Below are 15,657 nucleotides of genomic sequence, written 5' to 3' on the forward strand. Positions count from 1 at the left end.
CAAACTGTTGTTCTGCACAGCAAAATGCCACTCCATTCCTCGGCTTTTGTCCTTCACCTGCATTCTACTTCCCTTAAGTATGGGACCCTTCATTTCTCCCGGAGCAATCAGTTCTATTTACATGCATTATTCACAAAGGAATCTTCTGGCTTCTGGATAATAGAGTGTTTACCAGACTTTCTCTATTTTAAGTGGGGAAAAATAAAAAGAAATAATTAACCCCCCTTTCCTCCAAATATTTGCCACAGAGTCCACAATACCCTTCAACTAATGAAAATGCCCTTTTTATCTAATGCTGAAAATAGCTTGGTTAATATCAGAGACTCCATGTAATTCACATAGGTTATTTGACTAGCCCCTGGAAAAACAACTTCATAATTCAGATTACAAATACGCCAAAAGACACACAGGCTCTTTATTTGTACTGGTACTTTGCTTTTAAAATGAAGGAAAAAAATCTACAGCCTCCACACTATAGAAAGAATGGAAGCAAAGAAGCACACAGTAAATAAATCCATGCAGATGCCAAGAGGGAACACAAGGAAGAAAGTTGCAGTGTATAACCTGGAAGTATTTTCTAAAGGCTGTGATCAATTTCCCTCAACTTTATATATTTTGGGTCTGAAGTTTACGTTGATGAAATTCTTTGACAATATATTCTCATATTTTTCAACTATATTTCATTTACAAATAAAACTGCAGCGAATCATTCATTCTATCATTCATTCATTCATTCATTCATTCTTTGCTAAAGTCCTTGTATTTCTTTTTTATGTTTGGCTTTCAGCCATTCGGTTACAATTCCACTTTCAATGAAAACATTTCCATTGCTGAAATGCTACTGATAAGTTTGTTTTAGAAAGTGCATTTTATCACACAATGAAGACTGTCCCCAGATGTGGGATTCACTTGAGTGAAGGACAAAGAGAGCCCCATTGCTGAAGACTGTTTTCAGTGGCTCTGAGGATGTCACTAATAAAGCACAGAGACTTCTGAGTGCAGGTAGGCAGAAACTCTGCGGATGGCAATCCCCTCCTTTTGGGGGTGCAGAGCAGAAGTGTCTCTCAGAATTAGAACAGCCCCTCCTACATGAAGCCACCCCCTTCATTCAGCTTTCTGTAGGGGCTCACCAGGGTCCACCTAGACATCTTGTCTCTTAAAGGTCACAAAAATGATCAAAGATGTTCAAATCTCTGTTGTGGCGATTATGTCTCCCAGAGCCCAGCCTGCCCTCGGTTCCAGTTGCCACATTCAGGGTCAATAAACTATTATTCTAGCTGCTTTACACAGCCCACTGACTCCAAATTGACTGCCTGCAGCTCTGTTTTACTGCATGGAGAAAGAAAGGGAGAGAGAGAGAGAGAGAGAGAGAGAGAGAGAGAGAGACTTACTCATAGGGTCAAGAAAAAAAGTTGAAAATAAAGAACACAACTCATGGATTTTGGTACAATCCTTTAAAACCACATACAGTATAACTGATATAATGCTCTCATCCAATTAGTAGATAAGAACTATTCATTTTATGGATAATAAACTAAAGTCAATATAATACCGATGCTGACAATCACATTTTCCATGCAAAGAGAACATGTACACTGGGTGTGCAGTATGAGTGTTTCCTGCGCTTGCCTTGGGCTGTCGATCAGTTTCATAGTAACTCTCCACACAAACACCTTCTGAGACAAAGACACGTATTCTCATTTCACCAGTGGGGAAACCGAGGCACAGAAATGTAGGCAGCTTTCCCGAAGAAGCACGAGTCTTAAGTAACTGGTGAGGCCTTCACAACTGTGCTCAGTCACAAGGCAGGTTCTCACGGCAGCCATGAGGTGGCTACTATGAGAGCACTGTAAATAAGAACACATGAGGCCGGGGTGCGAATAGCAGATTCCACACTTGATAGGGCACCCTGTCTGAGGGAGGCCTTAAACCCACACTCATCCCAAAACACTGAGTTTTTCTGTTAGACCGAAATGTCAAACCCCCACACTCCTGGGTGTAAGAAGGTGGGTTTACTTCCCTCGTCACCAGCATTTCTGATGATTTGACCCTGTTCAGAGTGCTCTACTGTCCTCAAGTGAATATGGATCTCTCATAGGAAGGAAGGTAACGGGAGAGATGTAGAGACCTTGGGAGATGTGTCAGCTCTTCAATGCTGACACGGGAAAGGCAGGCAAGGCATTCTAAATTCCTCAGAGGAGCAGGCAACAGAAGCAGGGGGCTCCTCTCTTTACATCCCGACACCAAGGAAAGAAGCTTGGGAGTCTGAATTCTGGGGCTCTTCGTTTGTCTGGATTGCACCTGCCCATCCCAAAGAGGAATCTGAAGACAGACAGGGAGGAATGATGGCTAACCTGGGCCATCCATCCGCATCCCCTTGCTCCCTGCTAATGAAAACTGCCGCTGCCGGCGATCCTGGCAGCTTCAGGGACATCAAGAGAGGGAAAAGCCACGGAAAACGAAAGCATCAGTTTGATCTACAGTGTAATTACAGCCGTGCTGGGAGACAACACAAATTTAGCCCCGGTGCAGGTATATTTCTTTTTGTCCAGAAATTAATTTTCATATCAAAAAAAGAAACCATTTAAGTTGTGAAGCCAAATAGAACAAAGGAAAGAAAAAGGCCAAGGATGGCAACCTGGGGCCCGGTTGTCAGCCTGCTCTGGGTATTAATAACTTGGACAGCGTTTCTCAGTAGCCTGGGAACATTTCCCAACGTGCTCACTCCGGGCAGAAATCAAACATCTGATTCCAAGTGGAAGATCTTTTGGAGGCAACGGTGTCGAGGAGAGGTGCGTGAAGGAGACAGAGGGGAGAAGGAGACAGAGCTCAGGTTTCTGCACACCCAGAGCCATCCATCTTTTCCCGGGATCCAATGAGCATCGCTGAAACAGCTCTGCTGCTCTTTTCGGAGCTCCAGAGGGCAAAGGAGATGACAAATAAGAAAGCATTGCGAAAATCAACACAGTTGATACCGGATAAAAATAGATGCGGACCAAAAGCAAATACCACGCCTGGTTTCCGTTCTACCAAGAGGCAGAAGAGTGCAGATACGCTAATGGAAATTAGGTGTCGAGGTCCTTTTGGAACTCTGGTGTGTGGCCCCAGAGATGGTTGGTCTCTGAAGAGTGGTGGGGTGCAGCCTGAAGTCTCACCTGCGGCTCGTCCTCAGCTCTGATTTGCTGGCATCCTTCCAACCCCTTGGCATCCTCTCCAAACCTTTCTTACTTGCAGTAGTTAGAACCCATCTCTCGGGAATAAGTTAGGAAGGAATGTGTGGAAATCCCCCTGTGTGCTTCAGCCCGTCATCTCCCTCCCTGACCCACCACAGATGCTACTGGCTCAGCAGCTTGACTTGTGGAGAAAGGATCTAAGAGAACCTATAAGGGCCTCGTGTCAGATTCCAAGTGCCACTCCACACTCCCTGAGGACACATGCTTGTGTGGGGATCATACTCTGGCATGTCTCTTCATGCGTAAGCCACAAGAACATGAAGGACGAGGCTGAATTTTCAGCTAAACTTGAGAAGCCGCTTTCCAAAATGGAAATAGGGAAAAAAAAATGTTTTCCTTGTTTCATTTGTGCTGTTTCTCCCTTCTTTTTGTACACTACTCTCAGTTAAAATTAAAAACAAAAATTAAGCAGACTAAACAGCAGCAAAGCTCCCCAAAACAGCAGCAGCAACACACCACAGGAGAAGATGGAGGTATTCTCTGCCATCTCCCCAAGTTAAGCTTAGCACTGCGTGTCTTTTTCTCTTCCTTCACCGCACCCTCCCCATCTTTTCAGAGAGCAAGAAGTTTCTGGCAGGTATGGAGCTGACAGAATACCACTGCAGAGCCATTTCCAGCTGATAAAGTGTCAAATGAGATGGAACGGAAAGTAAAATCCATTTGAGGAAGCCACGATGGCTGGGCTGATGGATAAGGGAGGCGTGGGTGAAGCTGGCCTGCCACTTCCAAGGTGCTTGGCAGCTTAGCGCGCAAAGGACAGTATGATACTCCTCAGACGATGCGGTTTTCAGCCACCTAATAGGCTGAATTTGCTACGAGCTGGTGAGCTCTGGGCCTGGTGGAGCAGGCATGGAAGACAGGAAGGGTATGCTCGCGTCTGAGGAGGATAGGGTAACTAATTTCATGTCATTCTGGAGACAGGGTGATTTGGTGACCTAGAAATAACATTGGATTTTAGAATTGACTGTGCAGGCTTGTCACAAGTGGAACATCCACTGAGAACTGTGACTTTGGACAAGTCACCTTTCCTAGCGCTCCGTTTCTCATCTGTGAAACAAAAAAGAAGAGAGACCTGGTGGGCCAACCTGCCTCATGCTCTTTTATTATTACCTGAAAAGAATCTTGGACTCAGAGCAGGTGAGTGCAGGATGATATGATCACACTACGTTAAGTACATCCACAAAAAGAAATACTATCTCATGAAAGGAAACCACAGAAGTGGCCAAAGTTTCTGCCAATCAGTTCTCTATTACTGTAACAAAATACCTGAGCTAGTTAACTTACTAAGTAAAAAGGTTTGTTTTGGCTTACAGTTTTGGAGATTACAGTCTGTTATTGGTTTATTAAGATTTAATATACACGCATGAGTTTTGTCATGCTGAAATATCCATTTGCTTAGTGTTTGTAGCAGTTATAAGTTGGGGGGGGGCGGGCATCACAAAATCGATCACCTTGTGACTAGGAAGTGAACTAGAAAACAATAGAAAGAAGTGTGGCCATGGTTACCTTATCTACTTAGGGGCATGGCAACAACATGAAGACCTCACACAAGGTCTCCTCTGTAGGGCTCAGCCAGCTCCTGATGGCACCGCCATGGAGATAGGCACTTACCACACTGACCTTGGGGAAGCCTAAACTCTGGCAATCTCCGGCCTTTGCCTTCTCCATCTCATTCAAGAAGAGCCCAGCCACACTGACCTTAGTCACACGATCAGCTGAATCAAGGAGCAGCAGGATATGTAATCACAATGATGAAGCACATGATACCCAGGGACAGGAACTATGCATGTACTGACAGGAACACTCAAACATGTGTTCTTACTTCAGAATCAAGCCCCTGGTTAGGGCATATGCGAAACTAAACTGGCATGAATGATTTTTCCTACATGATTTTGTTTCACAGATGGCAAGCCAGAAGAGGAGGTCAGAGCCCTGGAACTGGAGCGACCGGCAGTTTTGAGTCACCCAGAAAACTCTACTCTTCTGAAAAAGCAGGGCAGGCTTTCACTGCCGAGACCCCCCACTCAGCTTTTTAATCCCAATTTCCTTCATCAAAATGACCACCGTGTTCCTATTCTCTGCATCGGCAGGTCTTTCACTTGATGTTTTTCTTAAGTTGTGCACCCCAATATTATATCCATTTTTCAGATGGAGCCACTGAGGACCAAAGCATATAAGATAGGGAAAGGGGAAATTCTCAACTCTGCAAAGCTGTTGCAGAGTTCGGGTATTTCTGCAAGAAAGCCTGGGAGACCTGCCAGATTCTCGCCTTCCTCAGAGGGAGACTTCTCTTCAGCCTGGCTCCCATACTGAGAGAGCTTTCTTTTATTCATCCTTCCTCCTGTAGCACACTCTTGGCAGCTTCAGCTAAATAACTGTGATACAATCCAGGAGCCCTTGAGACCTCAGTGGCAAAAAGGCTGATGAGAAAGGAGGAGAGTGTTCTCAAGTTCCCGGGAAGGGTTTTGTCCCGTATTTCTAGTTGATCTTATTAACACCTGTCACTGTGAAATAAGGCTCTTGGTTAGGTTTTCTTAGCTTTTTCAGTGTTTGTCATCTGGTTTCCGTTTCTCTTGGTATTATTTTAATTATTCTTTCCTTTTTTTATTGGATCCTAATTGTCTGAACAGCCCCTGGGTGCTGTCACACAAAATGATGAAAAGAAATATAGCAACGGGGATTGTGAGTGGTGGCACAGGGGACATGATGGTACAGATATTGCGAATATTTCTATGTGGATCATTGATAACATTATTAATAGTGGCAATAATCAGAGTAGCGACTAGCTTGGAAGCTCAGCATTTCAGAGAAATAGTCATTTGCGCCCGGTGACACGTCTCAGAGTCAAACAAAGGGCAGAATGCTGATAGCACATTTGCCATAAACTAAGGGAAAGCCACAGCGCAAGGAACATTTGGGAATCTCAACAACTTCAAAGCACAGTTGGAGGTGAGAGTGACAGCACCCTGCAGATGATGAGGGTTGTCCTCTAGGATGACCCGTGTCTCCTGAACATCTGGGCTGCTCTGCCGAGCATACAACTAAACATGTGTTTGGCTCACCATCCCTGCTTACTGAAATGATGGGAAATAAGGAGGCAGGAAAAGGAGTCAATGAGGAGGGGAGGAAGAGAGGAAGGGAGGGTGGAAGGGAAAGAGAGAAGACAGAATCACTAAGTTGAAAGTTATTCATCAAGAGCAGAAAGGGTCAAGAGTATACTGTGTTACCATGTGAGGAATTTGGGGGCAGGGATATCTTTTATTGTTGTACATTTGTTGTGTGTTTTGAGACAGGGTCTCAGTACTTGGCCTTGGCTATCCTTGAATTCACAGAGGACTACCTGCCTCTGTCTGCTGGGGTTAAATGTGTGCACAGCACCTGGCTCTAGGATACTATCAGAAAGACTGTTGCATTTTTTTCAAATGCGATTTCTTGATAGAATGACAGTGAAAACTGTTCCTCATTCACCCAGGAACTCGGCTTCAGAGTCAGGAGAGCTGCAGAGAATGACGAGCCCAAAGCCTTTGACTCATACAGCATTCCATGGGTCCTCCTCCCGCCATGACTTCCTACCCTGCTCAGTACCACCATAGTGTCCCTTTGCTGTGGGGATACATCTATACAAGAGACTCTGCAGTCAGCTGCTACTTAAGTAAACTTTCAGTTGGCAATTAGTGGTTCCAAAGACTTTTTATTGATGCAGTCAAAAACATTACTGTGCAGCACAGTTCTTTAGAGTATCATTCATAACACCAGATCATTGAAAATCTTAATGGTCAACAATACTGTAATATAGATAAATTATAGTATACCTATATGATATATAGTTATGTAGCTATTAAAAGGAACAATTCAGGATTAATTTTAATTGAGTTATAAAATGCTAGGATGTGAAATGGTGGTTAGGAGGCTACAAGAGGAAAGAAGAGCTGGAGCTCTTTATTTTGCAGCAAGGACCAGACACACCTAGTGACCTGTGGGCATTTGGATGTAGTTCAAAGGCAGTGGCATTTTCAAATAGTAACACAGTTGTCAGCCAATATAAATGGCCTTCACTAAACTAAGGCATAAGCATGTGTCCAGTCATTATGCTCTCCATACAAATGCTATGCATTAGTCAATGATTATTACCTCGGTGCATGAGAGTGAACATGACAGCAGAATCCCTAGAAATGAAGGGAACATGCAGCTGGGTGCAAGGACATGCACACAAGGAGAATGCAGAGGGCATGCCGAGGCTTCTACTAAATACCGTGTGGAAAGAAACTGCCCACAGCTCTAAGCATTTCTGAGATACTTCGGTGCCCTCTGCAAATACATACAACCATCTATGTAAATATGATGCCCTATACAACACTATCGGCTTGAGATAATGAGACTTCCTGGTGAATACTAAAACTCAGGAAAAAAATATCAGCGTGATTTTTTTTTGAAGGAAAATGGCCCCACAGGTTCATAGGGAGTGGCACTATTGGGAGGTGTAGCCATTTTTGGAGTAGGTATGGCCTTTCTGGAGGAAGTATATCACTGAGCCATACCCCCAGTCTCTCTCTCTCTCTCTCTCTCTCTCTCTCCCTCTCTTCTCTCTTTCCCTCAACCCCCCTCCCCCGCTACTGCTGGGGATCCAGATAGCACCATGTCTGCCTATGCACTGCCATCCTTCCCACCATGAAGACAATGGACTGAACATCTGAAGTATAAGCAGGCTCCAATGAAATGTTTTCCTTTATAGAAGCTGCTGTGGGATGGATCACAGGGATCCCAATGGAGGAGCTAGAGAAAGTACCCAAGGAGCTAAAGGGATCTGCAACCCTATAGGTGGAACAACATTATGAACTAACCAGTACCCCGGAGCTCTTGACTCTAGCTGCATATGTATCAAAAGATGGCCTAGTCGGCCATCACTGGAAAGAGAGGCCCATTGGACACGCAAACTTTATATGCCCCAGTACAGGGGAACACCAGGGCCAAAAAGGGGGAGTGGGTGGTTAGGGGAGTGGGGGTGGGTGGGTATGGGGGACTCTTGGTATAGCATTGGAAATGTAAATGAGCTAAATACCTAATAAAAAATGGAAAAAAATGAAAAAAAAAGAAGCTGCTGTGGCCATGGTGTCCACTTCACAGCAATAGAACACTGATGAAGACAGGAACCCATTATCAAAACCATAATGGGTGTAGTGCCTTAGGGTTTTTCCCTGCTGACATTCACATGGTTAATGTGGCGTTCAAATTAATTATTCACTTTGAAGGAATGGGTTATATGCTTTAGAGACTAACCTCAGTGAGGCTGAGAACGGAAACAAGATCACTGACGCCTCTGGAAGTCTGAGTTGACCAATGGCACTGGAACGGACCAGAGATGGTGGGTTCTGGAGAGTTCCATTACACAGGGGAAAGGACAATTGATTCAGCAAGAAGAAACCAGAAGTAAAGGAATATTTACAACGGCTCTGGTGTTTCCAGCTTGGAAGACTAGACATGGGAGTAACCAACTGTGTGACTATGGAACACAATGCAAGACCAGCTTGAAGCTTTCTATTGTACTAAGAACTTGCTACATCCTAACTCATTAATTCTCATGACAGACCCAAAAGAAGGTCCCTTAATTATCTTCACTTTACAGATGAATAAATGGAAGTCAGCAAAGATTCAGTAAAATATCTTCAAGATCATCTCGTTAAGAAATGGTTCAGAGGACGATGAGATGGCTCAGTGGATAATAATACTTGCTATACAAGCCTGAGGAACTGAGTTCAAATCCCAAGGATCCTCATAAAAGCCACAACCAAAACAGGCTAACTGTGCAGCTGTGGGAAGCAGAGACAGGAGGATTGCTTGGATCTGCTGGCTATCAGGTTCAATAACAGCTCTGTCTCGAAGAAATAAGGTGGCAAGTGATGGAGCGGGACACCTGACAGCCTTCTCTGGCGTTGTACCCACTCCTGGGAACATGTGTTTACATATATATGTATATACATATATGTATATTACAATATATAAAGAGAGATCTATATATTCACTATATACTCAAACCACTTCCTGCATTCACATACACTAAAACTCAGCAACTAACAGACTGCTAACTAGCAATCACAGGTCTATTTCTAAGTATTGTCTTATGTCAAACCTAAGAGCTCATGAGGTTGGCAAAGTGTAGAAACAGATGAAGGCATTAACCACGCCCACTAAGGCACTGTGGAAGTATAAAGACAGGTGTCAGCACTAACTAGCATGCTGAATCCAAAAGGTATTGCTTTATGAAGGAGTGGAACTCTCTGGAGTTGGGTTGAGCGTGCTCTTTGCTCCATAGATAGATGTGGTGGACTAAGTCACTGATGTAGTTTTCAACAGTTGGTGGATTGCTTCAAGGGAGCTCTGCAGCCAATGTGCAGGCGCAATTCTGCTCTGACTGCTTCCCCTGAATCAAGGAGGAGATTGAAAAGATTGGCATAGGCATGCGCAGCCTGTGTGCAAGTCTGCAAAGGTGATGATCGGTGCCCCAGACATGACCTTAATTTTCTATTAGTGGGCCAGGATGAGGGTCAGTTGTGTTTGAAGCTGTGCAAAATGAGCTGGAAGAAGAGGGGTAAACAGGAGCAGTTAAGAGCCCTTTCTAGAGGAATTGGGAGTTGATTAAATAAAATCATATACAAGGAAGCACTTTGATCTTGCTCACAAATGGAAGAGCAGCATGGAGCCGGAGCGCTGACCTGCCTGATGAGACTAAGGATGTTATTTTGAGCAACATGAAAGGGGGACTAGTGTACACATCTCAGATCTTAAGAGGGCAGCTGAAGGCACGGAAGAGGAGGATTCGCAAGGCTTCTGATTTTCCTTCTGCATCCCCTTAGTAGAATAAAATCAGGGTCAAGAGTTTGCACCTGAAAAATCATAGACAAAGTCCACATTGGCACTGGGGGCGGGGAGAGCAGACATGGGTCCCACAAGATGTTAGAAACAGGAGTCAGTCTGCTTTATAATTATTATCTTATTATTATTATTATTATTATTATTAATTTCTGGGTTGGGAAATGATAAGTGAAGACTATTTTGTTTTCATAAGAGGTGTTTCACAGACTGGAAAACACAAAGAGAGCTGACTTAGGGTCCGTTGTGCTGGAGCTTTGAGTAAAGGTCCCCTAAGTGTAACTCTGCGTTAGGGGAGACCTGGTGGGATCTAACGGTCTAGTCTCTGCAATTGGCAGACCTTTTCATAGAGTGTTTTACGTCAGGGAGAAACTGACCTCAGACAGATTACTGATCCCAACAGAAACCCTGGAATCTGAATGTTGATCTGTCAGAGGTGCTGCAAGCCCATTTCTAGTTTGTACAGATAACTTGGCTTTCGTTTTTGCTCTTTTCCTCTTTTCCGTTTTCCTCTACATACAATGCAAGGACTCTTACTCTTTCCTTCCTATTAGAAATTCTTTCCTCTTTCTGACCCCACCCTGGCAACTCTCTGTACATATTTTTTAGATTGCTTTAATTTTTATATTTATGTGCATGTGAATGTGTCCGTGCGTCTGACTTATGTGACCGCCAGCCCATGGAGGCTGGAGGAACACTGGCAGACTCCCTTAGGTGGGACTATGAGCCAGCAGGCCTGGAAGCTGGAAAGCAAACTCGAGTCCTCTGGAGGAACAGCTAGGGTTCTTACCACCTTATTCTCAGCAGTCCTCTGTCTGTGTGTTGTAACAAAGTCTAATCTTCAGTCAGTGAGGTGACATGGTAGGTAAAGGCACTTGCTATCAACCTGAGAACTTGATTTCAATCCACAAGACTCACACATTGCAAGGAGAGATATAATTCCCACACTTGTCCTCTGACATATACACAATGGGATCCATGAACATGTATACAAACACAAACACACACACACACACACACACACACATCCCACAAGCATACATGGACGCAAACACCACACCTCAAGCACCACACAGGGAGTTTAAAAATCCCTGTAAATCCGGTGTTATTCTATCAAGCCTTATATCTGTGTCTTTAGAGGGGATATGTGCTCACCTGATATTTTTTATTGAGATCTGTCATTCCAACCTCAAGTAGAGCATGTTAAAATCTAAAGATTTGGAAATTTACACAAATGGGTAGTACTCACATAGAAATGTGCTTAACATCATTAATCTTTTGTAAAGTGAAGTAAAATCACAAGAAGACACAGATACTAGTAAAGGTTTGAAGGGAAGTAGAGACTCCCCTGTAGGTGGGAAGAAAAGACGCTGAGGCTACTTTGGAAGGCAGTTGACAGTTCCTCAAAATGTTCAACAGGATTGCCACACAACCCAGGAACTCTGTCCTAAGTATATTTCCTAAGTAAAGAAAATTGAAAGTTTTCATCAAGTAGGTCCTGTGTGCAAACATTTTGAACAGCGTCTTTAATGACAGCTCCAGAGTAGACGTTCCCAAAGGTTCTACTACTCCATGCATGGATTAAAAAAAAAAAATACAGTGCATTCACAGAGTGGACCATTCAGCTGAAAATGGACACAGGTCACCAAGCTATGTTACAATATTCATGAATGATGACAACATTGTGCTAAGCAAAGAATTCAAACATGAAGAGTCATATATCATATCATATCATATCATATCATAGCCATATTACAGACAGACAGAATAGTTCTATACATATGGACTATGCAGATGAGGGCAGCCCAGTCAGAATGTAGATACAAGCTCTCCAGGAATTTGGAGGAAGTGAAAGGGAAGTGATTACTAATGAGCAAAGTGCTGCTCTAGAAATTGCTGATAAATGTTTTGGTGTCTGTGGCAGTTGTCACCCAGAGCATATACTTTGTATACTTTGAAACAGAGTTTCTTATTGTGTGTTAACTGGGTATAAATTGCAAACCAATCTATGCTATGAAATTTAACTTATTTTACAAAAATTCCTTTATCCTGATGAATTTTAATTTAAAAAATAAGCAGTGTCCTCATGAGTATTGAGATATAAAACTCAAAACCCAGTAAACAGGAGCTGAAGGGCAGAGAGCGATAAGCTTCCTCCTGCTGATCTTAGCTCCCTAGCTTGCCGTCCCTGGAGGCTTCCTCAAGGTAGCCACTTTTGCTTTCATGTTTAAAACTTTTGACGCAGCCAAGTCTGTGAGAATTCTTTCCTGTGCCTGCTTTTTTGTTGTTTTGGTTTTGTTGTTATTTTGGTAGCATGTATTGTTCGTATGCATCTCTTCCCTTGCTCTTGATTATCACGGTCCCTTTACTTCCCCTCCCCGTTTCATTTCCCAAGGATCCCTATTATGACTGGAATCTGAAATGCCTTTCAGGGTGCCCTGGTTTGAATCCTTAGCTCCCTCTAGCAAAGCTATTTGGGGAGGTTTAGGACCCTTAGGAGATATAGCGTTGGCATATCACTGAGCCATACCCCCAGTCTCTCTCTCTCTCTCTCTCTCTCTCTCTCTCTCTCTCTCTCTCTCTCTCCCTCTCTTCTCTCTTTCCCTCAACCCCCCCCCCCCGCTACTGCTGGGGATCCAGATAGCACCATGTCTGCCTATGCACTGCCATCCTTCCCACCATGAAGACAATGGACTGAACATCTGAAGTATAAGCAGGCTCCAATGAAATGTTTTCCTTTATAGAAGCTGCTGTCACACGGTGTGGATCTTTGAAGATTATAGCACAGCCTCTGGTTTTCTGTGCCTTTGCTTCTTGGTATCCTGCCCTGAGAACAGCTTCACCAGAATGTTCTTGCTGCCCCATCCCCCATCCCCTCCTGTGGTAAACAGGTAGGAACCCCTGAGACCATGACCCAGGATAAATCTTACCTTCTACACATTGTTTCTCCCAGCTTCTTCTTTGTGTCTGGATAAAATCCCCCTGCGTGCATGTATACCACGTACTCTCTTTTCATTTGTCAGTAGATGGAAATCTCAAATGATTTCCTGGATATTTTGAGGAGTATTCCAATATATATATATGCACCCGTGTAGTGTGCTACTTAAATTGCACCCTCATCAGTAGAGATTTTTCTTCTTTATCCTCAATGGCCTACACTGGCTTTTGCTTTCTTGGTCATAGCTATTCTCACTGTAATCCTGATTTCTCAGTGTATTCTCCGTGTGATCCTGATTCGTATTTACACTGCTGTAATGTGGAACACTTTAACTGTGTACTTACTGGCCCGGAATGTCTTCAATTGAAAAAAAAAATTCTACAAACTCATTTGATCATTTATTGACTGGATTATTTATAGTTTGGGTATTCAAGTATTTTGAGCTCTTTGTGTATTCTAGGTGGTAATTAGCTGAAGGTTGAAATGCTGTCAAAGATTTTTCCCTCGCCCTATAGGTGGTCTCCCCACTTCTTGTTTGTTTCTCGTGCTGTGTGCGAAGCTTTCCAGTTGCATGCTGTTCTTCAATTCTTGCTGGTATTTCCTAGTTTACTGGCATCCTTTCCCGAATTTCCTTGCCTGTGCCTATGTAAGGGATTTCCCTGTGCTTTTCTGTAGTGTCGGGTTTTCCATTAAGGTCTTCCATCCCCTGTAAACTGATTTTGTAAAGGGTGAAAGACAGAAATTCAGTTTCACCTTTCAATTATTGGATATCTAGTTTTCTCAAAACAATTTCGTTGAAGAGGCTGTCTTTCTTCTAAAACATTTTGCAGCAGCTTTGTTGAAAATAAAATAGTGTTGGTGGCATAGACTTATTTCTGGGCCTTCGATTCTACTCTGCCTGTGTTTGCACCTGTTTTCTCCCTCATGCCACACTGTTCTTTTTACTATGGCTCTGTGGTATACTTTGAAATCAGGTATTCTGATACATCCAGCGTTGTTCTGTTTGGCTAGAGATTGATTGACACAAGTTTTTGTTTACTCTCTTCTTAGCAACACATTGTTCCATCAGGCAGCTAAGTTCAAGCCCAAAGAATCCACCACACCAATACATATGGGATGCTCCACTGTGTTTAATGATCCTGTAGCTATAGTAAACATTCAGTCCATATCAGGTGATCGATACAGACAGAGAGGGTACCGCCCAAAGTGGAACTGAAGCATCCCATGATGCAGGGGATTTGCTTTCATTGCAAAGCCAAGCAAGGACATTAACGGAGGGTCAGACCTCACCAGGGCTCCTAGAGTTAAAGGCACAACAGCTACAAGCACAGATATGACTAAGCACAGCCTCCTCGGCCTTGCCCTCAGCCAGAGCACACCTCTAAGCTGCCAGGAGCTAAGCCACCCCTTGGCCTGTTAGCACAGTCATCCTGAAGCTTGAGCCCTTTCTTCATGATGGGTCAGGAAGAGGCAGTTTTGTGGGAATTCTTCCAATATTCACTACCTTTCTCCATTTTTTTCTTGACCAGGGAGCTGCCACCTAGCTTGCCCCTTATCAAATCTGTATTTGCCACCTGGCTGGAGCAGGCACCCTTACTGGGGCCTTTCCTGTGCCCTGCTATGTCCATTCTGAATTCAAGCATCTGCCCTGCTAGCACTGACATTCCTTATACATACCGACTCACTGGAGCCTCCTCACCAACCTCTGTACAGATTTAAAAAACACAGACAGAGGGTATGGAATTTGTTCAAGGTCATGGTGCTGGTAAATGCCAGGACATTTCAGATGGCAAATCCAATAGACTGGATTCTAAACTCATGCTTTTTATCATTACACACTATGATCCACCTCCGTACTGTTATCCCATACTCCGCTGTGCTAGTGTATGTCTAAAGAGAGTGTGATAACAGCCCGGTTTGTTATCTACTTCTTCCCCTCCGCAAGCTTATTTCCCAAAATGCTAGCAATGGAAATCGTAGCTGGGACCTAGCCCCTGTATGTGATTTCTTCTGGACTGTAGGCTGTGGTTGTGTATTCTTTTAGGGAGTAAGCATAGCGAGGGCAGGAACTAGATCATAAGCTTTTGTCTGACATGGAATAGAATAACACTAGCACAGAGGAGTATGGGATAATGCAGTACAGATGTGGGTGATAATGCATAATGATAAAAAGCTTCAGATTAGAATGCAGTCTATTGAGTTTGACATCTGAATGGAGGACCTGCCTTGAGTTTCTGCCCTGACTTCTCTTCATGGTGGACCATAAGCTGTAAGCTGACATAAACCCTTTCTCCACCAAGGTGCATTTGGTCAGGATGTTTTATCACAGTGATAGAAAGTGAACTAAGATGCCCGGTGTCCCTGATTCCATCCTCAATGTTCGATAATCCACCTTCAAGTCTTAGATACATGTTTAAAATCTATCTTCCTCTGAACAAAAACCTTACAGGGGGGCTGCTTTATATCATATTTAGTCTACGCACCACCCCCATGTTTGTCAGCTTCCCCCTCTAACTCACCTAATTAGCAAGTACTCCTTCTGCTGTGGTAAGCTGATCTTCCTAACTCATAAACAGCCCCCCATAGCTTGGTACCCCCGTTTCGATGAAGTTGAGGGAA

General features: G+C 43.7%; 1 protein-coding gene and 1 long non-coding RNA gene across 5 annotated transcripts in view; both read right to left on the bottom strand.

The window, feature by feature from the left end:
• Positions 1-15,657, bottom strand: part of Ntm (neurotrimin) — a 968,521-nt gene that overhangs the window by 597,583 nt on the left and 355,281 nt on the right. The window lies entirely within an intron of this gene.
• The window catches only part of Gm15521, a 42,171-nt gene that overhangs the window by 1,805 nt on the left and 24,709 nt on the right, over positions 1-15,657 (bottom strand). The window contains exon 1 of the long non-coding RNA XR_870602.3: positions 1-15,657. This exon is cut by the window's right edge and continues 24,709 nt beyond it. This is a non-coding gene — a long non-coding RNA (predicted gene 15521).

This window comes from Mus musculus, chromosome 9, assembly GCF_000001635.26.
Source record: "Mus musculus strain C57BL/6J chromosome 9, GRCm38.p6 C57BL/6J".
Taxonomy (NCBI): Eukaryota; Metazoa; Chordata; class Mammalia; order Rodentia; family Muridae; genus Mus; species Mus musculus.